The sequence below is a fragment of the Chamaea fasciata genome, unplaced genomic scaffold (assembly GCF_029207755.1).
Source record: "Chamaea fasciata isolate MVZ Bird 193981 ecotype frontalis unplaced genomic scaffold, bChaFas1.0.hap1 SCAF_241, whole genome shotgun sequence".
Lineage (NCBI taxonomy): Eukaryota > Metazoa > Chordata > Aves > Passeriformes > Sylviidae > Chamaea > Chamaea fasciata.
The window spans coordinates 53,970-80,288 of NW_027094326.1; the positions used below are offsets into that span (position 1 = coordinate 53,970).

Below are 26,319 nucleotides of genomic sequence, written 5' to 3' on the forward strand. Positions count from 1 at the left end.
TGTTTTGGGATTGGATCACAGTGGAGACTTCAGGACATACATTATGAAATCAAACACTGCATTTTTCTGTGTAGGTTCTTTTCTCCTTTATATCGCAACCAGAGAAGCTCCTGCAGCAGCGCAAGTGCATCTCCTAGCCCGGGAAGCGAGAAATCTCTTTTTCGTCAGATCTAGTGCTCTTGCCGGCTCTTTCTTGTGGCTTGGCGCGGCAGCCGCGTGTACTGTCTGTGCTCTGCAGAAGCAGAGAAGCTATCACAGCAGCACAAGTGTGTCTCCTAGCCCGGGAAATGAGAAATCACTTTGGAAGAAAGCAATCCTCTGCTTCCGTGTTTCTGGGTGCTGACTGGTGGGGCGAGCCGTGTGATGTCGCATGAGGGCGTGCGGTGTTCGCTGGCGGGAAGGGCGTCATGGAGAGGGGCGCTCCTCTACTCCTCTAGTGCGGTGCTTCCCTCATGAAGGAGAAAGGGCCGTGGGTGTCCTCACAGGCGACTCGAACTGAACGTGCCCGTCAGGTTCTGGGCGTGCAGGTTGCGTTTGTTGCAGAAACCCCCACAGTCTGAGCTTTTGAACTCTAGGAAAAATGGGTGGGTTTAATAGGCTTATGAGTATTAACTTCTTTGTCCAGGGGTTGCCTAAAGCTGGTTCCTGTGCTGCTGAAGTCTCAGTTAAATGGTCAAATCACTGTGCAAAGATTTTGAAAACAATATGAAGAGTATCAGGAAGAGTGAGGTAATGGTCCAAAAATGGAGAAAGTATGTCTGAGAGCATATCTGTGACAGTGACCAGGTTGAAGTTTGGGTTTGTTCTTATTTTTAGTTTTGGCTTAAAAAATTAAGGGGAACTGAATGCATTGTGTACTTGCTTTTACTATGTATTGATAGAAGATGGAAATACAGGTTAAAAATGGAACTGTACTTTAGGAAGGCTGAAAACTTTGACCTAAATTGGACTCTAAATTTGAGATAAATTTGTAATGAAGTTGAATAACGTAATATTTATAGTAGAGATGCAGTAAATGGTTTCCAGGTAAATGTGGATATTATTTAGGGAAATGGTAAAATATTTATATGCAAGTTGTTTGGATTGAAATTGGAAATAAATGGTTTATGAAGTAGATCAGATCTTTGGAGGAAATGTAGATGATTCTCTTAGCTAAATCAGAGAGGGTTGGCAGCAGAATGAAATGGATGGGATTTTGGTTGAATTTTTATCACTGGTAGCAATGGTAGCCTGTGTCGTGGTACTGCTAATAGGGGTAATCATATTCCTGGGTTCTGCATCTGTTTCCCAGGAGACAGCAGTGGTGGGAATGTTTGGGTGCCAGGCTGTTGCTGTGGTCATAATGGGCTGCTGTCCATGGAGTGTTGGGGGCGCCAGGCGGTTGCTGTGGCCCCAGTGGGCTCCTGGTGTGTTTGGGGTCAGTGTGCAGTGCTGGGCACGGCCCTGGGCAGAGCAGCCTTGTGCCTGAGGGCAGGGGGAGGCCTCAGGAGGCTCTGGAGGATCAGCTGCGCCAGGGAAGCCCTTCTGCCACCAGGAAAGCCCTTCTGTCACCAGGCCTGTGATGGTGGGTGAGTTACTCGTACCCTGTGACCCAACCAGAATGCAAAACTTTTAACTTGCAGTCAGGCCTTAAAACAAGGTTTTTTTTCTTTCTAGATGTTGCTGAAACATTGTACAAATGCAGTAAGCCATGTCTGTGTTAGAATATCCTCCTTTCCTCATTGTTTGACCCACGTTATTTTTAGTGCAATAGCATTGTATCTGTCAAAAAGAGTGTTCTAGAAATAAGTTGCTGTCATGGTGCAATGCAGTTTCTAAATGACATAGCAGGTATTTGAGACATGTTCTGGTACTAATGACAGCTTTTTTCCTGAAATGATTTCTTTAGGGTTCTTGTAGGTAGAAATAAGTATTCTTTCAGCTTTAATGAAATGTTCTCGGAAGATGGTGTTGGGCCTAGACAGGCTTGACTTGTGTCATGAGGTCATTCAGGGCTCGGATGCACTGCAAGTGATTGCATTTGTCATTTTCCTCTTAATTTCTGAGCCACAGAACAGACTCATTTAAAGAGTTTTAAGCAACAATTGTTTAAGAGACTTACAGATTTATTTTGCATTATGGCTGTGATTGTGTGCAATGATCTGGTTCTGTTCCTTAACCCCCAGGGGAAATGTGAATCATTCTGGGCTGAATCCATAATTTGTAATTAACTTTCAGTTGTGAGAAAGATAACATTTACGCTAGAGATGCAGTAAATGGTTTTCCAGGTAGTTGTGGACCTTACAATGAAAGTGCAAGTTACTTATCTGCAAGATATTTGGATTCCAGATAGGAGCAAGTCTTAGTAACGTGCAGTAGAAAGGTCATGGTAATGGATATTTATTTTCTAGCCCAAAGCTCGCATCATCTCTTGTGAGCCTGGCAGCCAGACTGTGTTGTGTAGGTTATCAGGCTTCTGAAGTGATATCCCATTTGATAACTGCAGGGAGGAACTCTGATTTATTATCAGTGTAGTTTCTCAGTGTCTTCATTACAAGAATCTGTGTCTCTGGTTCTGTTTTTGCAGTTGTTCTGATCATAGCAAGAAACTAGTCATAAGTTGTGCCTCCTTTAGCTCTGAGCTGTCACAAATCTTAATTCTAGCCATGTGGAATTGTTGTGGCAATTGTCTCTAGTTACTATTGTTCAGCTAAAGTTACTGGCATTTGGCTTTTTTGCTGCCTTAACCTGCTTTTCTTCTAGCAATGCTTTGCAATTAAATAATGATTCTTTTCTCCCCTTCCCTGTACACTCCGCCCTCTGCATAAATACTGAGTTGGAAAAAATGTGTCATATTTTACTGTGACTTTGCATGGTACAGGTGACTCTCTTAAAAGACTTGCTTCTCTGTAGTGCAGCAGGTAATGTTTTGTACTGCATATGTAAGGTGAAAGGGTTCAAAATTTTCTTTTGGCCAACTTTGTGGATGATTTCTGCCAGTAAATCGTGCGGAGAAGGATTTTGTTGTGTATGCAAGTTCCAAGCTTTATTGTCCTGAAAAAAATGGTGATTCTACCTGTATTAGAGTTCAGGCTGGCTTAGTCCATGATTTCTTAAAATATTCACATCAGTCCTGTATTTTTACTGTATTAGAAATGAGTGTCTGTGTAGTGGGCTGAAAACATTTGTTTAACTTTACTTTAGAATCCCTCAGATCTTTGGTGTGGTTCCTTGAAGTTTGATCATGTTTTTTGTAACAGCAATTTTGTAACCTGGTGTAATTACCAACAGAAAAGCTGGCAGAGTTAAGCTTGGTTTTAGTCTACTTGTTGGTAGAGGGGACTCGATTTCCTCCATCTTCCAGTATGCTTTGTATCTACCATAAAAAACAGGGCGCTGTAGGTCAGGGTGAACAGGACTCCTGAAATAGCAGCAAACAAACACCTTTTCTGTAGGCGGGAGGGAAGCTGCATGCTAGTGCAAGATGACCCTGCAGTTACTGGGTACTTTGTGCTGTCAATAAACGAATTCTAGTGACAGGAGATTGTGTAAATCCAGTTTTCATAGGCATATGGCTGCACTTGAAGTGTCTCTTGAAGTACTGTGTGGAGTCTTCATGTAGGGAAATTTCCTTTCTCCTAATGTATTTTTTATTTCTTTTAACACTAAAAGAAGGTTTTCACATGTGTTTTAAAGCATTTGTCAGAATGGATTTATTTGAGAGTGTGAATTAGAGAAGCCAGTTCCCCAGTAACCTCCTTCATAAGGAAGCTGCAATCTGTCTCTCTATTCACTTAGAGAGAATTCATAAGAAATTCATTTTTCAGCAATAAGCTTTTTAACTGACTTTTCTTTCTTCTCGGTATTATATTAGAACAATAAAACAAGATCACTTAACATTCGGTCCTATTCAGATAGTAGTAAAGTGCAATGGGCGTATCAGTGGTGGCATCAAATTTATTCCAAAGGAGAGGCTGTTTTAGATAGTTTTATGTAATATGAGATTGAGGAAATAATAAAACACGGGTACTTCTATTAAAATTTTCTCTGAAGATGCTCCAAAAGTATGAAGAGCCATCCCTCTGTCCCTTAACATAGGAAAAGAAAGGAAAGTTGGTAGAGGAGCTTCCAGAGAGTAATGGAGAGATTGAGAGCAAGTTGGCAGTGAGTGAAATGGATAGGTTTTGGCTGACTCTTCACTTTTGCTGCCAGGGATTTTCTTTAATTTCAGGATGAACCGTGGACAATTCACACTGACAGCTCAAAAGACTGTTGCTGCAGGAGAATGACTGAGCATTCTTGGAAAAATTCTGATCTTAAAAACCAGAATTTGCAATAATATCTAAACTTAAAACATTTTATCTTCCTTTTTGATTCAGTTTGTATTAATTGTTGTCATAAATCCTAGTGTACTCACCAGAGACTATTTGAATGTGTTATCTGGAAAATCCCTCATACCTTCCTGAACAGGCCAACTGTAGAGCCAATGTCTCCTGCTTTTGGTGGCATTTAGGGAATCTAAAAGAAGTTCTGACCAAGGCCAGGGGGAAATGGTGATTTCTCGAAAATATAAACCAAAGGGGTTTTCATGCCAAGCCTTGTATGCTTCTCTTGGAGCAGAATGACAGTCAGCCTCCTCCTTTAAACCAACAGAAAGCAATATTCATGTTAAGCAGTGTATTTTTATTTTTCATGAGTTGCAGTTAATGACAGTAATGTGTTATTATCAGAGTGATAATAATACAAATTACCTTTAAAAGAAATCTTGTCATTAGTGTTATGCTGCAGAGTTGAGCAGGTTATGCTGAATATTTGTTTGCTTAGATGCAGGATAGAGTGATGCTGGACTCTTATAAAAATACTTGTAGATATTTATAACAAACACTTTCAGTTGCTCAGTTCCATCAAATGTCTAATTTTCTACTGCAGCTGGAAATTTCTTCTGTAATTCCAGCATGTTCAGTGCAGCTATTCACATGAAATTTCATGTATGGAGTACTGTTGTGAAGAGCATGTCATTAAAAAAGCTGTGGTCTGATACCTCTTGATGAAAGCAGTGCAGAGCTGGTGGGGGGCTTCTCTGTGGGGTTGTTTGGGAATTTTCTTTGGTTCCTGGCTGTCTTTCTGCTGCATGATTGTACAGTCAGGAATTCTGTTCAGAATGACAGGGAAACTCAGAGGTGTGTGTTGTTCATCACTAAGTAGCATCATCATCTCCTGTGGACTCTTGGCCAACATCAAACGTTGTCATCCTCTCTCTGAAACCACTGTGGTCATCATGAGCTGTAGAATTCAACTTCATGAACCTTAGGAATCTGAAATTTGGCATCCTCCTTTGTTTACTTAGATTTCATTCTGGTCATGGAATATCCTGCAAAGCCCATATAATTTAGGGAGAGTTGTTTCAAAAGATATTTTTTTTCTTCTCTGTCATGTATTTTATCTAAGGAAAGAATGCCTCTCTCAGCTGGGTCATTTAGAAGTCACATTAAATATTCTTATGTAAGAGGGAGAAATTAAGTATTTTCAGTCTGTTCTGTCAGCATGTTATTCCATTCCATTACTGAAAGGAAAATGCTTCATAGTTCACTAACCTGTCTGGATGCCGCTGTGGGAAATTAACCTTGTAAATCAGCGAGCATTCTCTGGAGCCACCTGATTCCTGGATTCTCTCAGTTTCTTGTTACAAATTGCACGGCATGAGATCACCTGTAGGAAAAATTGTGTAGGGAAGGTGGTCCTGCAACAGCAGCAGTGTTTGTTTGTTGTGCACCTTGGGCAGGAGCTGTATGTGTGCCCAGCTCTGCCCTCCACACCCTGCTCGAGCGGGTCACACACCCACTGTGTGAATCCAACAAATAAATGCCACTGTATCTTCCTCATATAGGACAGTGAAGCCTGTGGAGATCATGCTGGTTTCTTAGAGGGGTTATAATCAGCTTTTGATGAAAAGAGAAAAAACAGTGCCTATTTTGAGCCATTGCTTTTAGTTTTGTTTGTGTTGTCTTGCGTGCTGGGCATTAAACTGTCTGCTTCAGAGAGTCGTTTTTTCATTTGTTGTTGCTGTGCTTGTTCTGCTTATGTGAATTCTTGATGGATGTTATTTAAATTCGGGTTTGAAAAATGAAAAATACTGAGGAATCTTTTGAAAGATTTATATTAACTTACAGCGATGTGCAAGTGAAAGATTGCATTTCTCAGCAGAAATACTTTGTGCCTAGGCATGAATGTTTGCGTGCCTGCTTTGCAAGGTTTGGTATGCATGAAATAATTTGAAATGGATGTAGTTATTTTATTCCCATATGACTCTTAGGAAAAATTTTTGCTCTTTTCTGTTATCCATTTGCAATATAAAGCTTGGTTTCTTAGGTTTTCTTAGTAAGGATAAATGAAGAATTAACAAGGGCTCATTATCTTAGGAAATATGTGATTGTTCTTGCTGTGTTTGAGTCTTGCTAATAAACATGAGATGGAGGTACTCGTAAGCCACAGAGTGAAAATTCCAGAATAATTGTGGACTTGCAGGTCCCCCTTGCTCAGTCAGTTAGGTGAGGTGTGTATGCTCCTGGCTGTAAGCATAGTACTGTTGCTTAAATTAGTAAGCTCATTCAAATGTTAAATGCCTTGATCAGTTTGAACTGAAGCATTTGTTAGGAGGAACATCAGCTCAGAGGAAAAACTCCCATAATTTTTCCTGTTTGGGGGGTGGGAAGTTGCTTAATCCATTTCATAATACAGTGTGCACTGCAAAATAAGGCAACAGCTGTGCTGTGCTTACCTCTGCATAATCTAAAATTTATAAGGAAATAGTTTTATTTCTATATTAACTTGCAGGCATACTGAGTAACGTAACAAAATCTGTTGCATTTATCAGTCTAACCAGAAAGTATTAAGACTGTCATACTGATGTATAGTGCCTAATCAAAGGAAGAACACCCAGTTTCAGATTAAGATCATTAACACTTCGATGTTTTGTGCGACAATAAATCTTCAATGCATCCGAAGTTCTTTGATATTCCAGTGCAACAATAATCCCCTAGTGGTTTTACTAGGATAATTTTATTATTCCTTTCTTCTCAAAGATGATTTGAAAAGCAAATTATAATTATTATATAATTCGGCATTACAATTAAAACAAAACTTCTGAAATATAACAACATTTTGATGTTGTAAATTGTTTCACATTAAGATCAAAATAAGAAGAAAGTCAAAACAGTATCTAAGGGCTTGGGCCTTCTTATTTTAATGAATAATTTCCAAGCCCTAGGTTGCAGATACACTTCATATTTTTTCATATAAGCATGCATGAACTTTTCTGTTGTTACATCTTTGTACTCAAAACCTTTAACTTGGCACAAAGTGTACTAGCTTTTGATGTTTCTCTTTAAGGACACACTGCATCCTTGGTGTTTAGGATTTGCCGTTCTAATTTCAACCCTAACATCAGAAATTCTGTGCAATGTAGGGTAATTTGGGCCCAGCAAAAATAGGACTATTGTGCAAAGATGTAAAAATGCCACTCTGCCCCTCCTTTAAAAACAAACGTTATCAAGAGGTTTCTCTGCTTGGCCATACTCCTTACCATATTCTGACTGAGTCAGAAATCCTGTGAGGACTATTCAGGGAAGTCACTGAGATGAGATGCTCCTGACAGCTTATGGTTTGCTGGATTGCAAAACACATCCCGAGGTGAAATATTCACTTCACAGCAACCATCTCTCATTACTTGCATTGGTGAAACGCTCAGTTCAAGTTTGCAGAGACTGTTTTCCTAGTTAAAATCATTTTGCTGTGAGTCAAGACCAAAAAAATTACTATAGTTCCTGATTTAGAGCAACTTAAGATATTCTTAAATAGTTTTTCAAGTTCTTTCTCCTTTTATTTCCCAAGGAAATTTGATTTCTAGAAGAATGTGATACGGTTTCCCTACAAAGCAAATTTCTAAGCCATGAATTTGAATTTAGAAAAAATCTGAAGCTATGAATTTTGTACTAGAAACAATGTTGTATATATATCCTGTACACATCTATAATCTTTGCACCATTTTCATAAGAGTATATGTAGCTTATTCAAGTAAAATACTGAGGAGTGAAAGAAAAATGCCTAAAGAGTTGGTGTATTTTGAGCTGAGTGGATGTGCAGTAGCATCTTTACAGAGGAAAGATCTTCCCAAGTTGCCTTACCTTCAACCTATCCTTGTTTCTTTGCAAGTTTTGTTTTAGGTCAGACAGATGTTTTATGAAATTACTCTTTGGCTGGTGAAGTCAGCACGACTCTGAAGCAGCTGAGGGGGGAAGTGCTAATTTTGGCTTCTTGTGCAGAGCTGAAGGTTGTGCAGGGGGTGTTCTCAACGTGGTGCTGTTGTAGTCAGCTTCTGTGAATCTACAAGTCCCTTGGCACCACACATTCGAGTGTTTTTACTCATATATCAATGTACAGATGGTCAAGTCGTGGGGAGGTGTTACAGAGGGAATTAAAAGAAGGCTTTTTATTAGCCCACATGTAATTTTTTTTTCTTCACATTAAAGCTATTAATGTGCTGTATCATAATACCAGTGAAACCTTTATAGACTGTTTGGTACTTGCTCTTTTCTTCCCTGAAATCTCTTAAAGAATTTTTACTATAAAAGAATCAAAATTAGCAGTAAGTGTGTCCTTTGCTATGTCTCAGGCTACTCCAAGGTGCACAGATGTTGATGAAGCAGCTGGTAAAACAGGATGCAATCTTCAGAGGTCACATTCACTTTTGGAAGTTTTGGGTTGATCTTTCTTGTCTTGTGACTCTGTCTTGCTTGCCAAAATCAAACTGAAGGTGCAGTGCAGATTTAAATGGAAAGAGAACATGCCTTTAAAATGAGTTAATGGTAAAAGCTGACATTTAATGTCCCAACCCCCGTGTTAATGACACTTTCTAGTAAAGGCTAGAAAGCCTTGATGATGGACTGCTTAAACAGCTATGTGCAGAGCAAAATATTGTGTGCTGTGCACTTGAAGAGGGATCAAAAACCTGCATTTTTTAATGCAGTTCAGGTTGCCATTTTTCCTCTGAGAGAATGGACCCGTTCTCCTGAAGGATTAGCCCAGGTTTAAGGCTTTGAGCTCTGTGTTTCTGTGCTCAGGTAGCCATTCTCCCAGCACTGTGGTTCTCATTGCGAAGTTGATCTAGATGACATCAGGTTTTGATTTTTGGTGGGGGAAGAAATAGCAAGGGAAGAGCAAAAGGAACAACTTGATTTTGATGCTAAGACCAGAGAGACTGTAAAGATGGGAGTGAGGAAAGCAAACACGCTTTTCTTTCTTTGCTGTTGGTTACAGAAAAAAGCTGTCTTGATTTTGGGGGTTTTTTTGTTTGTTTGGTTGGGTTTTTTGGTTTTTGGTTTTGGTCTTTATTTTGTTTGGTTTTGTTTTTTTCTCCTGGCTTTCAGTTAATGACTTAGGTAAACCTCAGTCTCAATGTCGTGCCTAGCTAAAATACTTGGAATAACTGTGGGATAACCAGATCTAAAACATGTCTTAAGAGAGCAATGGAAGGCATTAGGAAATAAATAATCTAGAAGTGGGAATGAAAAATGTTAATTCTGGGATGCTGGGGTAATGACAGCAGGCAAGTTATAAAATGAACTGAAAAATCTTTTGTATTTTAGACTTGTTTCATTGAGTACTTGGAATTTGATCACTGGCTGAAGAATGCACTGGTTTCTCTTTTGGGTAGATGATTTGCAGTATAAGACCATGTGTGATGAATGATGGTCAGAGGTGGAGGGAGGACTAGGTCAAAGGATAATCAATGACAGGAATGAAGAAAAGGACAAAACCAACAAGCATAACTATTGAAAGGATATGATGCTATAAGCTTGGATCTAAGGCATTACTTTGCTAAGTTCTATTAATATTTATTTTGTTAAGCACACAATAAACACCATTTGTAGGAACCATTCTCATTATGGTAAAGGATCTATTTTTCATTCCTTAATAAGATTAGTTCTGTTTCCTCTCCTTTTCTCTATTGCTGTGCTTTGATTCTGGCGTTTTTGCACTTGAAACAACTTCAGTTAAAGGGCAACGAAGGATTTTTTAACCTTTCTAAAGATCATGACAGTGTCCCACAATTAATTTTAGTAACTAATAATAATATTGCATGTATCCAGTGGAAATGAAAAGGTTGCATTGTGATTTTTGTGTAGCATGAGGTGATGTTGAAAACAGCAGTTGGAATACAGTTTGCAAAAGCAAAACTGTATCTTAGAACTGTCAAACAATATAGAATTCCTTAAATATCTTTATCCTGTATAAAGTTAAGGTGTGGTATTCAGTGAAGTTAGTGGAAATTGGAGGGATTTGCTACTGTACAATCTCGTGCCTATTGCAATTAGAAGAATAATGAGATTTTAGTAAATCAAAACGTAGTTTTCATTCAGTTTGGACTTGGATATGTAAATTACTCATGTTGAAAAAAAAATGGATTAGAGATTGTAAATGTTTAGAAGCTGAAGTATATTCCCTGCTTTGGCTATAAATAAGGAATATCATACACAAAATGAATTATTCTGAACGCCCGTTGGAGGCCTTCGGAGTTAACCTTACAGGGCTCATGGTATCAAAACTGGGAGGAACTATCCTGTATCTTTTCTCTTAATTATTGTTCATTAGAACTTTTATTATTATGGATTACTCAAATAATCCACAGGAATAATAGAATAGGCATGATGATAGGATGATATGGCAGTATTTTTTTTGATAATTATTCTATTATGCTCCATGACTTGAGAAAGGAAAATATTTAAATTATCAATCATATTCTTGAACTAAATCTTGATATCAGTACGGAAGGCTACACATGATTTCAAATGTATGACCTTTGACTGTATGTTTAAAATACGTTAATTATAAGTACATAAAAATATTCCAAAGACAATAACCATGGTAATTGTAGTTAATGAATTCAGTCTTTTGGAGTGGATAAATTAAGCAAGCAGAGAAAAACTAATGAGGAAGCATTCACAGAATGCAGAAATTGTGCCTAATGCGATGTAAACAATTATAGGCCCTATCCTTTATCTACTTTATAATGTTAAATAAGGCAAAAAGTTAAACCCAAGCATGTTAATAGAGCACAAAATTCATCTAATTAAATATTCTGAAGATAAATTATAAGGTGGGTTCAGTGGCACTCAAACTGGCACCAAGCAAACTAATAACAAGGCCAAAACCTCTGGGGAGAGTAGTGAAAGGTCCCAAGGTTTTTTGTGGAGAGTTACAATGAAAAGTGTGTTTACAAACTTAAGTCTCATGTTGGCAGCTGCTCTAATTCTCTAGACTCCATCCATTTCCCCAGTGCAGTGTTTTGGTGGACACATGGTTATCATCTAAATAATCTTGGACTTCCTCCTAATTGTTCTGACTTTTTTTTCTGTGTGAGAGAGACAATTCTGGGCCAGGCATTGTTCCCCTTGCTCTGGTTTTCATGGCTCTGCTCTAGTACTTTTATGTGGTGTCCACTATACTCAGAAGATCAGGGAAATGTCTTCTTTTTGGCAGTATTTCCTAAATTGAATGTCTATCATATATTGGTCAGGCAGACCTGGAATTTTTAAGACAGGATAACCCACTTGGTTTGCCTAGTAGCTTGGAAGATAATAAACGTGATGAACAAATCTCCAGTAACTCTAAATGGAGTTACCTGGATATACTAACTCTAAATGGAGTTACCTGGATATACTGAGATGAGAACAAGTCTGAGGAGTTCAAGAAGAGACTGTAAGAAAAGCTCTTGAATGTTGACCTCTTAGATGTTGATGTGAAATGAGGAGACAGGGGAAGGAGGCAGCTCTTAGGAACAGAATTATTCCTTTTTTCCTCTATATGCCTGTTTAAGTACTGCCTTCCCTTAGGGGGATAACTCAAGCAAACACCTGTTGGATGCCATTGTGTTTTCATGGATGATTTAAGGATCGCTGCCCATTTCTAGTGATCCTGTTTGGAAGTGATTTAAAATGTGCAGTAGTGTAGGCGGAAAGTCAAGCTAGAGCTGCTGTGACAGTGCTTCCATCATCTGTCAGCATCCTGAGTGTTGTGAGCTAAACCTGAAATTTGATTTGAACTGCCTGATATCTGCCAAGGGGCAGGATATCATTGCTAGAGAGAAATCCTCTCATCTTCCGTGACTACATCCCCAGTCAGATGTAAGAACAGTTTGGTATCCAGAGGTGAATGGCACTGGACCTTTACAAGGCACAGAAATCATCCATATCCCCATCCTTTTAAGGAAAAGGATTCTGAGCAGAGGGCCCTTTGACTCTGCAGCAGAAACTGTTTGGAAAAACTTGCTTTAATAATAAGATTCTGACTGAAGAGTTTTGCAGAGGATGGTTTGCTTATGGAAATGGTCAAGTGGTTGTTCTGGTATTTGGACAGCAGGTTACAAAAAGAGGAAAACTAATGAAAAGTTCAGAAGCCAAAGCTGGAGAGAGGTTCAGAGTAACCCAAAATTGCCATCCAAGATTCTGGGGAGGAGGGTTGTAATCTTTCTGAAATATTACTCTGCATGTACTCCTTAACTAATACATTGGGTGTGTTAGACCAAACCAGACAATTAATTTTTAACACAGAAGGACTTTGAGGACAACTCTGACACCCAGAGGAAAGAAAAGGCTTTATGGAAAGTTTCCATCTTCGAATCACTGCTAAAGTAGAAGTGCTGTTTTGTTAGTGGAAAATATCAGTGAAATTTAAAATAATGGTGTATTCCTGAGAGGTGTCACTACAGTAAATCCCCTTTGTGGAATAGTTAAGTCACAATTGAAATTTGGTGCTGTGCAGTAGTCCATTGTTCTGGTACTTAAACTCTTTAGGGAACAGTCCCCATGAGGGGTAATGATTTGCTGGTGGCCAAGAAATGTATTTTCTGTATGATCCAGGTGGAGAAGTAAAGGAAGAAATGCTGTGAAATAGACACATTTTTTGTACACCTGAAAAGAGACTTGTATGTGATATGCAGGCAGATATCAGCTTTAAATTCGATGTAGTCAATGTTAATGGTATTAACATACAGATCTTTATCAGCAGAGGTGTTTACAGGCTTCTTCTATTTTCCTGTCCATTTGCTTCAGTGTAGCAGTGTGAGATCAAAGCCCAAGGCTTTGCAGACTGGCTCCTCATTTGTGCCCCTGGGTGTGTGATCATTGTTTGATACAGGAAACAGGCAGACCTGAGAAATAGTGAGAATTCCAGCACAGGCGCTCCTGCTGCATGTGCTGATACATCCGTTGTATGGGATGGAGACTGCCCACTTGGTTTGAGGATTTGCTTCCAAGCACCTTATTTCTCTGAGATGGTGTTATTTTCTATGTATATGTGCCTCTATGGCTATAGCTGCAAAGAGTTTAGTCTGAATAGTATTCATAGGTTTGATTGTTTCCTGCTCTCTCTGACTTTGTGGTGCACAAGTCAACCTAAATGTCTCAATAATGAATTATTGCTGGGTAATTAATCAGCTTCCCCTGCTTTAGACAGTTGCCTCCTAGAACTTACCATAATTCACCTCCATCAGCCAAGACATACAGACATTAATTGCCTCATAATATTGTCAGGAAGATGTCAGGTAGTACTGACAGGGTGTGAGTGCATCTCATTGATCTAAGCAAAATTTGTTAGTGTTTTGCCCCTAATCTCATTCTACACATTTATCTTGCCAGTGCCATGAGCTGGACTGAGGACACATCATCAGGGTGCAGTCAGGAGCAGTCTGTCCAAATGAACAGTGATTTCAGATTTGCAATGGGAAGTGAGTAATTCCCCAGCAGGTAAGTCACAAAACCAGTTACTGACAGCTGGGATAGTGGAAATTCTCCTTGCAGTGGCCTTGTTTTAAGCACCAAGATGAAAATATAATGCATGCTTAGAAGGTGCAAACAATGTCTACTCTCATTTCATACAGTGAAATTTGCTCAGCTTCATCTTGGAGCACTGGAGATATTTTAGTATTTCAAAGTGTATCAAACTATTTGCCCAGTATTTGGAAAAGCTACTCAGATTTAATGGAAATGTTTCTATTTCAGACCCAAACCACTTTGATATTTGTTAATTTTATTAGTGTATTGAAGTTCATTGACACTGGAAAAAGTGATCCTGTTCCTTCAATTAATAATACCACAGTAATTGCCTTTTTATTAATCTTTATTTGGATGCCTCCCTGTCCCTATGGAACAATGGGTTTGAAGATGCAGTGAGGTAGAACACTGGAAGGAAAAAGCCAGGCTAAATATTCCTTGAAATAAATAGGCCTCTTTTCCTTGACTTCAAAGAAAAAAAAAACCTAATTAAATACATTTGAGGGGAAGAGGAAAAAAAATGAGAACCTTTGATTTGAACACACTTTGGAGCAGAGCATGGAGAGATAGGAGAATGATCTCTGTGAGATGAATAAGTTGCCTCTCCTGCTGCATTTGTTTTGGGGGTGGGTGACTCATTTCTTGAGGATTCTGTTTTTAAAAGTTGGATTTGACTTGGTTGATATTCCTTTCAGCATCTAGATTTTCTATTTGGGCATGTATTTTCCACGTTGACTTTAATGATCATAGTGTCAAAAAGTCAATATGCTGTTGTAGAAGTAAGAAGTTTTCCTGAGTACTTGATTCCAGGGAGGAGAAACAGAAGAAAATAAGTAAATACTGTTGCAGTTTGTCTATTTAAAAGCTCTATTTAATATATTTTTTACCGTGTTGATTGCTGAGTTTAATCAGAGTCCGAATAGATTTCAAACCTTCTCTCCAGTTTTAGGAAGCTTGGAGATGGCAATTTCAAGATTACCTTATCTTGTTGGCGTGGTTTCTTTCTAGGAAGGCTAAATGGTACATCAGAATCTACTTTGTTGTTCCAGAAGCATCAGTACTTCATGGTATTGTGGAAAAGTTCAAGTCATTACCGTGCCAACCCGTCACAGTTAATTTTTTGGCAAAATGAATCCATAACGACACATGGCTTCAATCGATTTCTTATGCAGATTCTGCAGTAGATGTGCAGATCTGTTGATTAGCTCAGCCTGTTGGAAGTGTGGGGTCTGCCCCATTTGTTGTCCTTGGGGACAATCATGGCTGGGTTATTTCTGTGGGCCTCTCAGCTCACAAGGAAATGCCCTTCAGCTCTTACCCTGACTCAGATCAGCATGAGGAACATCATGACATTATAGTTATTTTTTTTAAAATGTTTTTCATGTATTTGTCAACTTGTACTGGTGCTGCATAAATTCATTAGGAGTCTTTATGGAGTACTGAGCACGGTTGTGGTAAATGAGTTTTGCAGGTGTGGATTGGTGGAATTGCAGTTTGCCCTGCAGTGTGTTTTAGTCTCCTTTGTGAGTGTTTCCCCACCCCTCACCAGGCTGTAATATGTATAAGTGCCTAAGTGAGCAGTTATTTACCTGTGGCAAGTCTGTTGTACCTAAACTCAGGAAACTGTACACCTCCTGGTCCTATTTACCTTGATCTTATTCCATAAAATATTCCTGCTGATAATCTGTGCAGCTCAGAGGCACTGAAAGATGATCTGCAAAAAGAGGGAATACTTGCTCTGAACTCTATGGAGGCCCTCTGTAGTAGTTTGAAGGCAAAACAAATGAGAGGCTCCAAGTCAGAGATACAATTTAATAGGAAAAAAGAAAAAAGGAAAGAAAGTAAAATAAAATCGATGCAATAATACAAAAGACCATTGACAGAGTCAGAATACAACCTGAGCGTAGTGATGGAAGCAGTCCAGATGAGGTGGTCTTCCTGAAGCAGTGATCCTGTAGAAAGGTCTGGTAGCTCGGGTCCTCTGGGAATCCAGTGGGTAAGCGCCCCTCTGGTGTTCAGAGTCTCAGCTTATATCCAGGCTGGAATGCTTGGTTTCTCCCTCTGGGCGGAGCATCCCACAATGGGATGGTGAGTCATGTGATAAGGCCTGATGGGCCCATTAACAGGAGGTAGTCCAGGAGGGGGTTATCTGTGAGCTGTGTAGCAAAGGTGCTGATGGCCCATTAACAGAAGATAAGCCAGAGTGGAGGAGGCAGGGAGCACTGCCTCACCTGGTTTCAACAGTTCATGAAGATGGTGATAGAATATACTTCAACCCAGGACACCCTCAGGAGTCATTCTGATTGATGTCTAGGGATTTCACAAGGATTTGACATGCTTGATCTTGAGCTTGTAATTAATTGTCAGAGTTGCTATCAGCTTTAGAAATGGGTTTCTACTAACTGGCCAAAAAAAGCAATATTGGGCTTTGAAACTGTTGCCGTTTATGTGTGAAATCAATTGCACCAAGTGCATGTTGTTTTCATGAGTAACAAAAAGGATCCTGTTCTGTAATGTCATCGCATTTGTTAGAAAATGTTAGCACCTCTCATTTCACAAGGCTTTTTTTTTTTTTTTTTTTTGTATACGGCAAGGATGCATTAAATTTAGTCATGTGCAGAAAGAAATCTGCAACTGGATACTCCTTGTAAAGGCTCTAGATATGTGTGATTTCTCTGTATTTTAACATTTATTTGAATACAATAGATGAAGCTGGTCAGATGATGAAAGGGCTCTTTGGCTATTGAAAGTCCTCTTGCCACCGCATCTCTCCTACTGTCAGTGTATGCCTGCTAGTTAATAATAGCTTGAAACTGGTATAGTTTCAAGCTATTTTTTCGCCATTTCCCTCTTGGTTGCAATAAAAAGAACAGGTTCTATTAGGGGAGCCTTTCTTCCTGCAAGTAAATCGATGTTTAGTGAAGAGAAAATGCATGGCAGTGGTGGAAACTTAGCAGAGCTTCCTGCTCCTGCTGCACTGCTCATCATCCCATTTATCCATGGGGAAGTAGGGCAGTGTCTCTCTTTAGGATATCATGACCTGACTCGGGGAGATTTACCTGGTGGTCCCACCCCAGAATGGTCCATAGGAAGCCTGGCAGGCTGCCAATTTCTTGCTTAGACCGAGGAATCTAAGGGGCTAAAACCAGGAGAATATGTTCTGCCTGTGTTACGTGATAGACATGAGCAATGTGTTATCACAGAGATGTGACATGGACCTTGTTAGGCCCAGCAGATGTTTTAGTCCTGGCTCTCCTACTCTGAATGTGAGAGCTGGAAACATGCTGGTAGTGTAGTGCACATCCTCAGAGGATGGAAGGTAATTTGACAGCTCACTTTAACCCTCTTCAATAATGTTGACTCTTCTGGCATCGATTTGTTGAGAATGTGGCTTCTCATGTGGAAAACTGAGACTTTTTGTAGTAAAAATAAGGATTTCTTTTCCTGATTTGGTTTTCTTTTTTTTCCTGGCTTAGGTTAGAAGAGAGAAATATTTGAATGTAGCATTAACGTGTTTAATTTCTAAGCTTTATTTGGAGACTTTGAAATAGTGAAAATACGTAAGCATTATTGAAGGAATAAAGTGTTCTTGTTTGATGCATTCGACTGTTCTTTTCTTTCTGAAAATCTGTGTTTTTAGAGATACCAGGCAGTACTTTTTCCTTTAGCAGTACCAGAGTCCTGCTGTCTGTCTCAAGAGAAGCCAAAAAAGGTCAGATAAGAACTGTTTAGATAAGATAGGTGGCATTTCTGTCAGTTCTCAATAGCCGGTGAATCAGATGAGGAGCTGCACAAAACTGAAAACAAACAAGTAATGTTGCTCTGTCCCTGTCCCCCAAGTCCAAAAAATCCTCTCAATGCCCTCAAGCTGCTGTCTTAGTGAAGGGAATCTTTTCTCTTGAGTGCAAATTTAGAAAATGTTTTGTTGTACTGGTTATGTTAATTAAAGCGATGTTTGTTTTACAAGACAGCGATTCAGAGGGCTGTCCTGCTCTGCATAATTACCTGTCACAGCAAAGAGAATATATTAAGATGGGAAACTGAGATTGGTGTAAAATTCTGTCTTATCTGCAAGGTATATCAGCAGTGTATTTCATAGAGCTTGATTGTATCCAAGATTCCAGGGGGCTCCTGGTGTCAGGTGAGAATCTTTCTTTATGGAAAGCACTTGCTCTTTTCCTATTGTTATTGGTGAGCTAAAAATACTATTTTTTGTTGCTTCTTGTAGCAAACCAAGTGCGAAATGTGAGCTGTAACAGCACTGCCTAAGCCTCTCTGGCAGCCTCATGCAGTAGCCTGCTTTTAATATTGGTTGGTAAGATGACAGCACTTTGCTGCCAGTCTGTGAGGTATCCATGTAACGTGGGTTATCTTTGCTCAGGTGCCTGGAGACTTGTTCTTACAAGAGATACAAACAATGCATTTGAGAATTGGGCACATCTGGGACATTTTATCTTGCTCTTGGAGAAAAAGATCAAATGCTCCACAGCCTGTTTCTCTTAAATCGCAGAAAATCCCAGCATGGATTGAAGATTTGACCCCCATTAAAATACATCAGATCTAACATAGCTGTGTGGTTTTAGCTGTGTACATAAATACATAACTGCAGATGAATATTTAAGCACTCCTAGTGTAAATAGAAATACGCAGATGCATATGCTAGGCATACTCATGCATGCCTACAGCTGCAGAGAAAATGTACAGCAGGCAAAGGACTTTCGGATACAATGAAATGAATGGCTTTATTAAGATCTTAGTTCCTCATTAAAAAATACTGAGAAGTAGAACTTGTATGAAAGACTAAAGCTGGGATTTCAAATTAATGTGTATGATAGTCAATATGAACTCAATTCTGAAATGTAAGAGTGTCTATGGAGATCTGTTGAACTGTGTTCATATATATCACTGTTTCTTCTTGTCCCAAGTTTTTTTTTTTTTTTAATTTGGGTTTGCCATTGTGCAGTTTTAGGAAGGTTAATATTTAGTGCAATTTAGAAGTCCTAAAGAAAGCAATTGTTTTAATACAAGACATTTCTCCCATTGTTTTAAGAGGAAAAAATGATCGTGTGTCAATGGTATGGACTCTTATTCTCCTGCTTCAGTATTCAATTATTTTGATTCTTCTAAATTTTCAGCATCATGTGCATATGAAATTGGCCTCTTAAGTGATAGATATTTTTTGAAGGTTTGCTCAATTGTGCTTTCAGATTTTTCATTCACCTTCTGTTGGCTTGGCTGGGTCTGCATACACAAGTGCATGAACTGAACTATCATTAGCAAGTGGTGGTTCAGTTTTTCCTCTTCTACTCTTTGTGGCCTCTAAGTTTTTCTTGTCTGCTGTCTTTGCAAACCAGTTTTTCTGCAGGGTCACTTTAAATCACTCGGTGTAACAAACCTGAGTATGACAAATGTGTGCATTAGGGAATGTGTCTTGCTTGTTGTGGCCATCAAAATAGGTTTCACATGGTAGAAATTTGATAGTATATCTACAGTTCTCAAATCTTGCTTTTGCCAGTGTCCTTGAGTTCAGTTTTTTAACAGTCACGATGAGCTACTGACTAGCTGGCATTGAAAAATTTGACTTTATCCTCAGGGGCCACTGTAGGCTTTGTTCTGATAAATACTTGTCCAAACATCCCCATTATTTTTTCTTCAAGACAGAAAAATGTGACACAGGGTGCTGTGCCTGTTATCTCCCACCTAGACTTGTTTGGTTGTGTTTTTTTGGTTGTTTGTTTTTGTTTTTTTTCTTTGAGAGAAACTTCAACCTTTTTATTCATTGGCCTGGTAAATACTTTATCAATGTATTAAGGTCCTTTAATTAGTGTGGATTTTTTTTAAAGCTTAAAATAAAAATCAGGGAAATATTCTAGTTGTATGATTTACATGGTTGGTTCTACTCCAGAAGAAAGCTTAATTGTTGAAATATTTCTGAGTTCCTGTGTTCTGATTTCTTGAGTAGTCTGTGCTAAGTCTTGAGCAGAAACTTGCAGAAGAGCTGCAGGATTGAAGGAGAGCAGAAGTGCCACAAAGTAAAGTTCTCCTGGGAAATCTTATGGAGGTTAAGCAAGTGCAGCAGGATTTGAGCAATGCTGCTTAGTCCATTTGTTCATGTGTGGATGCCAGGGTGGAGGAGACTGGAACTGGGAGCCAAGATCGCTTAGAGGTGTGTCTGTGAGAGAAGCCAACTGCAATCTGCTGGTTTCTGGTGACTTTAGAGGTACCTGTCCAGTGTTAGTCCTGTCTCGTACTGAAGCAAACTATTGATCACCTGGCCAAAAATGTTGCGGCTTTAAAGAACTTCCCCAAACTTTAGGGAATAGTGAGACTGTCATTAAGAAAGAGATATAATTCCAAGCACTTTCTCTTGGTTTTAAATGCTGACTTCATGGGGTTTTTCCCTAAGAGTAGGAGAGCTTCATGTAAGTCTTGAAACTGCTGGTGGTTGATAGGCTTTTATTTATTTAATCAGGGCAGTGCATGTTACAGAACTGACAGCAAAGGGATCAGGACTGGAAATATTTTTTCTAGACATCAACATGCTGCTGTGCTGTTGGGAGAAAGTGGAGATTGCTTTGCCAGCACCATCTGGGAGCCTCTGCTTGGCTGTATGGTAGGCAGACCTTTTGTGAATCAGAGGAGAATTGCCTTTGGAATAAAGCCTCTTGGTGGCAGGTTTTTTTAATCTGCTGCACTGACAGAATTGCTCCATCTTGTCCTCTTAATGCAAGCGAGTGTGCCAAATCTGACTGAAGGGATCTGTATCCAGGAGAGAAGGAAATGGTGATGCCTCTGAAAGGTGCTTGCCTTCTTTTGCGAGACAAAATAAACTTTTGGTGGCTTTGTGGGGCTGCAGCCGGCGCTCTTGGGTTATATATTCTTCTTATATAAATGTAGTACACACTTTAAATTTATTGTTGGAGGAAAGAATAGAAATGTTGGCTGTGACTTGCAGAGGCAAACAGCGTATGCTGTGTGTATAATTGTCAATTTCCTTAAAAATAATGTTTCAGAGTCTGTTGCTCCTCAAGATGGTGGCAGAGATACCGGGGTGCCCCTGGTGGGCTTCAGGGGTGGAGGGATGGATACAGTGTTTGCCTGTGGAAAAGGTGGGGTGGCGAATATATCGAGTTGTATGAAATAGCATTTACAGAACTTGCAAATAAGAGCTTCAACTGTTCAAGCTTCCTGCCCTGAAGTGTTTGTGATTTAGTCTCTCCTCTCTGAAGAGCACTTACGTAGGTTTTTTTTTTTCCTGTGTGGGGCAAGGTGGAGAAGAAAGAAGCGGGTATGAAGAGAGCAAATTGAACAGCCAATACTGCCAACAACCAGTAACATCTTCAAAGTTTACCTGCAGCTTGTAAATTAAAAATGCCAAGTCTTCCTTGTGCTGAAGTGAAGCACGCAGCCACCAAACATACACCTGGTGACTGCAAGGAGAGATGGCAGACATTTTAACTGGTACCTTTTTCCAGTGGTCTTGAATTAATATACTTCCTTGAATGATCCAGGAGTATTTGTACACAAGTCCTGATGGCCATCTGCAGTTGCTTAAAGTATTTCCAGTGTTTTTCTTTACTGCAGCTCCAAGTTGGTTGGAACCAGTATTCTATCTGCCTTTGGAAAAAATGTAGTAGATTCCAGCAGAAATTAAATTTCTCTATGGAAATACGAGTGAGGAAATTGAGGCTTGAAAACACTCCCATTCAATTGTGATTGAAGTTCAGTCACAATTTGAGCATTGAGCAACACCCTGGAACGTTCACATCTAAGTAGCATCTGATCTTGTAGGGCTTGGTAACGTGTTAGGGAAGATTTGAGTGGAATCTAGGTATTTTTGGGCAGTGACATTATTCTGAGGGAGTTTTGGATTCTCTTAGGCACCAGTAGTACCCTAGTACAGCTCCTGCAGGCAGTGGTCTTGTTTCAAATACATCAGAACTTCATTTGCTTTACTGAATATGGAGCAATGTGGTATGAGAAGTGGGTGCAGTTTGAAATAGAATTCCCGTATTTGTGGAATTTAGGTGTTACGCTGGGGAAGAGCCACCAAAAGAACTGTTAGACAAACAATGAAAATAGGCAATAAGGTGTGGATTTTTGGTGTAGCTTGTCTCCCTGTTGAGCTAAAGAAATATTTCCAGATAATGTAGAAAGGGGCGATGATCTTGCGGCTGAACTACTCTGCCTGCAACAGCCTTCAGGGCACAGTGCTGAGCCAGATCATCAGTGCCATTTTGTAGCCTTTGTCTGATAATCCAGGTTTCTTCTTTTCAAGGGATTGCTGAAGAAAGCGTGCCTGAATTCCTTTAAATATTTGTGGTGACCAGTAGTTAAACAGGAGAGTGCGCACTTACAGACGTGTCAGTTGGAAAACTCCATATTAAGGAAGCTGAAAATGACTTTAAATACAAATATGGAACTTGGATGTTGACAGAAGTGCTGTAAAAACCATTAAATGTTGGGAGCGTTTAGAAGACATGAAGGCATCAGGGGTAAGTAAGGAGCAGTGGGAAATGTCCCTGTGGCTCGTGAGAGCCTTGTGAATGGGCAGGAGTGTTTAGAGCATGACTGAACATCAAGAATGATGGGAAGACATTGTATCCTGGGTGCTTTGTTTTAATAGCCACAAGAACACTATCAGTACTAAGGAAGTATTCAAGTGAAAGAACTACTGGAATAGTTTCAGAAAGTAATAGAACAGAGGATCTTGTAACCTTTCAAATCCGATTTTGTTGTATGACACTTCTTTGGATGGGAATGTTTTAAAATTGCTCTTAAGTACACAAAGATAACAAAACCTATCCAAACAAGCAAACTCCATGTACGTTTACAAAAAAACCCCCAAAAACCTATGAATAGAAGCCTCCCATCAAAGGGGTGAAAATATTAGGACGAAGAATTCCCCCATGTAGAATAGCATTTCCAGGAACAAGAACTCATTGCTTAGAGCACCAAACAAATAATTTGTTTGTAGACAGAATCCAGAAATGCCGATCTTTATGTGCTATATCTTTGAAACTGAGTGATATTTTCTTCTGATCATTAAAAGCATATACACAAGCTATTTATACAGCTGGTACTAATGACTTAAACTTGTGATCAGTCACACTTTTCCTTGGCAGTGTATCTAGTTTAAGGATAAATGAGTACAGGTGGGTGCAGAGTTGGAGCTGAAGAAGCAGAGCATTAGTAAGTGTTCGGCTGATCTTGATTGAGCCACAGTCAAGAGTAAAAGACCCCTATGAGCAATTACAGACATATTGTTTCATAATTTATAATCACTCAATTGATTCTAATTTGATGGACAGCTACTCTGACAACTTGTGTTTTGCTTTTCTCATTTATTTTCTGGTTTATCTAACTCTGAATTAAAAAAAGAAGCACGATGCCAGGCAGAGGGAGTTGGGCACAAAGGAATGGCCCTTAGAAAAGGGAAACTGAACTCACCTGCCTAGGTGCCTTATGTCAGTTTGTAGGAGGTCTTTGGCCCTCAAAGGGAAGCCAGGCTTCCAGCTTGTGGAAGCTTGCATCTGAAAGGAATCCTGATTCATTCGGGGTTGTAGGTGGCCGAGGCCGAGTGCCCGGCAAAGGGAGTTGGGCACAAAGGATTGCCTGCTTCCAAGGGTAAGTAAAGTAACCTACCTAGGTGACTGATGTCAGTTTGGAGGAGGCCTTTGGCTCTCCAAGAGAAGCCAGCCTTCCAGCTTGTGGCAGCTTGCATCTGGAAGAAATCCTGTTCCGTTCGGGACTGTAGGTGGTCGAGTCCGGGTGCCCGGCAGAGGGTGTTGGGCACAAAGGATGGCCTGCTTCCAGGGGTAAGTAAAGTCAGCTGCCCAGGTGCCTGATGTCAGTTTGTAGGAGGCCTTTGGCCCTCCAAGGGATGCCGGGTTTCCAACTTGTGGCAGCTTGCATCTGGAAGAAATCCTGTTCCGTTCGGGATTGTCCGTGGCCGAGGCTGGGTGCCCGGCAGAGTGAGTTGGGCACAAAGGATGGCCTGTTTCCAGGGGTAAGTAAAGTCAGCTGCCCAGGTGCCTGATGTCAGTTTGTAGGAGGCCTTTGGTCTTCCAAGAGGAGCCAGGCTTCCAGCTTGCGGCAGCTTGCATCTGGAAGAAATCCTGTTCCGTTCGGGATTGTAGGTGGCCGAGGCCGGGTGCCCGGCAGAGTGAGTTGGGCACAAAGGATGGCCTGTTTCCAGGGGTAAGTAAAGTCAGCTGCCCAGGTGCCTGATGTCAGTATGTAGGAGGCCTTTGGCCCTCCAAGGGAAGCCAGCCTTCCAGTTTATGGCAGCTTGCATCTGGAAGAAATCCTGTTCCGTTTGGGATTGTAGGTGGCCGAGGCCTTGTGCCCGGCAGAGGGGGTTAGGCACAAAGGATTGCTTGCTTCCAGGTGTAAGTAAAGTCACATGCCCAGGCGCCTGAAGTCAGTTTGTAGGAGGCCTTTGGCCGACCACTCGAAGCCAGGCTTCCAGATTGTGGCAGCTTGCATCTGGAAGATATCCTGTTCCGTTCGGGATTGTAGCTGGCTGAGGCCGGGTGCCCGGCAGAGGGAGTTGGGCACAAAGGATGGCCTCTTTCCTGGGGTAAGTAAAGTCAGCTTCCCAGGTGCCTGATGTCAGTTTGTAGGAGGCCTTTGGCCCTCCACGGGAATGCAGCCTTCCAGCTTTTGGCAGCTTGCATCTGGAAGAAATCGTGTTCCTTTTAGGATTGTAGGTGGCCGAGGCTGGGTGCCCGGCAGAGGGAGTTGGGCACAAAGGATTGCCTGCTTCCAAGGGTAAGTAAAGTAACCTACCTAGGTGACTGATGTCAGTTTGGAGGAGGCCTTTGGCCCTCCAAGGGAAGCCGGGCTTCCTGTTTGAAACAGGCTGCATCTGGAAGAAATCCTGTTCCGTTCGGGATTGTAGGTGGCTGAGGCCGCGTGCCTGGCCGCGGGAGTTGGGAACAAAGGATGGCCTGTTTTCAGGGGTTGGTTAAGTCTCCTGCCCAAGTGCCTGATGTCAGTTTGGAGGAGGACTTTGGCCCTCCAAGAGAAGCCAGGCTTCCAGCTTGTGGCAGCTTGCATCTGGAAGAAATCCTGTTCCGTTCGGGATTGTAGGTGGCCAAGGCCAGGTGCCCGTCAGAGGGAGTTGGGCACAAAGGATGGCCTGTTTCCAGGGGTAAGTAAAGTCATCTGCCCAGGTGCCTGATGTCAGTTGGTCGGAGGCTATTGGCCCTCCAAGGGAAGCGACACTTCCAGCTTGTGGCAGCTTGCATCTGGAAGAAATCCTGTTCCATTTGGGATTGTAGGTGGCCGAGGCCGGGTGCCCGGCAGAGGGAGTTGGGCACAAAGCATTGCCTGCTTCCAAGGATAAGTAAAGTCAGCTGCCCAGGTGCCTGATGTCAGTTTGTAGGCGGCCTTTGGCCCTCCAAGGGAAGTCAGCCTTCCAAATCGTGGCAGCTTCCATCTGGAAGAAATCCTGTTCCGTTCGCGAGGGTAGGTGGCCGAGGCCAGGTGCCTGGCGGAAGGATTTGGGCACAAAGGATGGCCCCTATCCACGGGTAAGTAAAGTCAGCTGCCCAGGTGCCTGATGTCAGTTTGTAGGAGGCCTTTGTCCCTCCAAGGGAAACCAGGCTTCCAGTTTTTGGCAGCTTCCATCAGGAAGAAATCCTGTTTCGTTCGGGATTGTAGGTGGCCGAGGCCGGGTGCCTGGCCTCGGGAGTTGGGCACAAAGGATGGTTTGTTTCCAGGGACTAGTTAAGTCTCCTGTCCACGGGCCTGACGTCAATTTTTAGGAGTTCTTTGGCACTCCAAGGGAAGCCAGCCTTCCAGCTTGTGGCAGCTTGCATCAGGAAGAATTCCTGCTCCGTTCGGGATTGTAGGTGTCCGTGGCCGGGTGCCCGGAAGAAGGAGTTGGGCACAAAGGATGGCCTGTTTCCAGGGGTAAGTAAAGTCAGCTGCCCAGGTGCCTGATGTCAGTTTGTAGGAGGCCTTTGTCCCTCCAAGGGAAGCCAGGCTTCCTTCTTGTGACAGCTTGCATCTGGAAGAAATCCTGTTCCGTTCGGGATTGTAGGTGGCCGAGGCCTGGTGCCCGGCTGAGGGGGTTACGCACAAAGGATTGCTTGCTTCCAGGGGTAAGTAAAGTAACCTACCCTGGTGCCTGATGTCAGTTTGTAGGAGGCCTTTGGCCCTCCACGGGAAGCCAGGCTTCCAGTTTGTGGCAGCTTGCATCTGGAAGAAATCCTGTTCCGTTCGGGATTGTAGGTGGCCGAGGCCAGGTGCCTGGCAGAGGGAGTTTGGAACAAAGGATTGCCTGCTTCCAGGGGTAAGTAAAGTCACCTAGCCAGATACCTGATGTCAGTTTGTAGGAGGCCTTTGGCCCTTCAAGGGAAGCCACGCTTCCAGCTTGTGACTGCTTGCATCTGGAAGAAATCCCTTTCCGTTCAGGATTGTAGGTGGCCGAGGCCTGGTGCCCGGCAGAGGGAGTTGGGCACAGAGGATGGCCTGTTTCCAGAGGTAAGTAAAGTCAGCTGCC

At 41.3% G+C, this 26,319-nt stretch overlaps 1 long non-coding RNA gene across 3 annotated transcripts in view; it reads left to right on the forward strand.

Moving 5' to 3' along the window:
• The window catches only part of LOC136304997 (uncharacterized), a 32,464-nt gene extending 10,997 nt beyond the window's left edge, over positions 1-21,467 (forward strand). Inside the window, exons 2-3 of one of the 3 annotated variants that reach the window (XR_010724950.1) lie at positions 13,674-13,781; positions 14,752-15,768. This is a non-coding gene — a long non-coding RNA (uncharacterized lncRNA). Of the gene's footprint in view, positions 1-13,673; positions 13,782-14,751; positions 15,769-21,077 lie in introns of those variants that run through there. The other 2 variants (XR_010724951.1, XR_010724949.1) reach the window with 2 other exon arrangements.
• Positions 21,468-26,319: the final 4,852 nt, after the last annotated feature.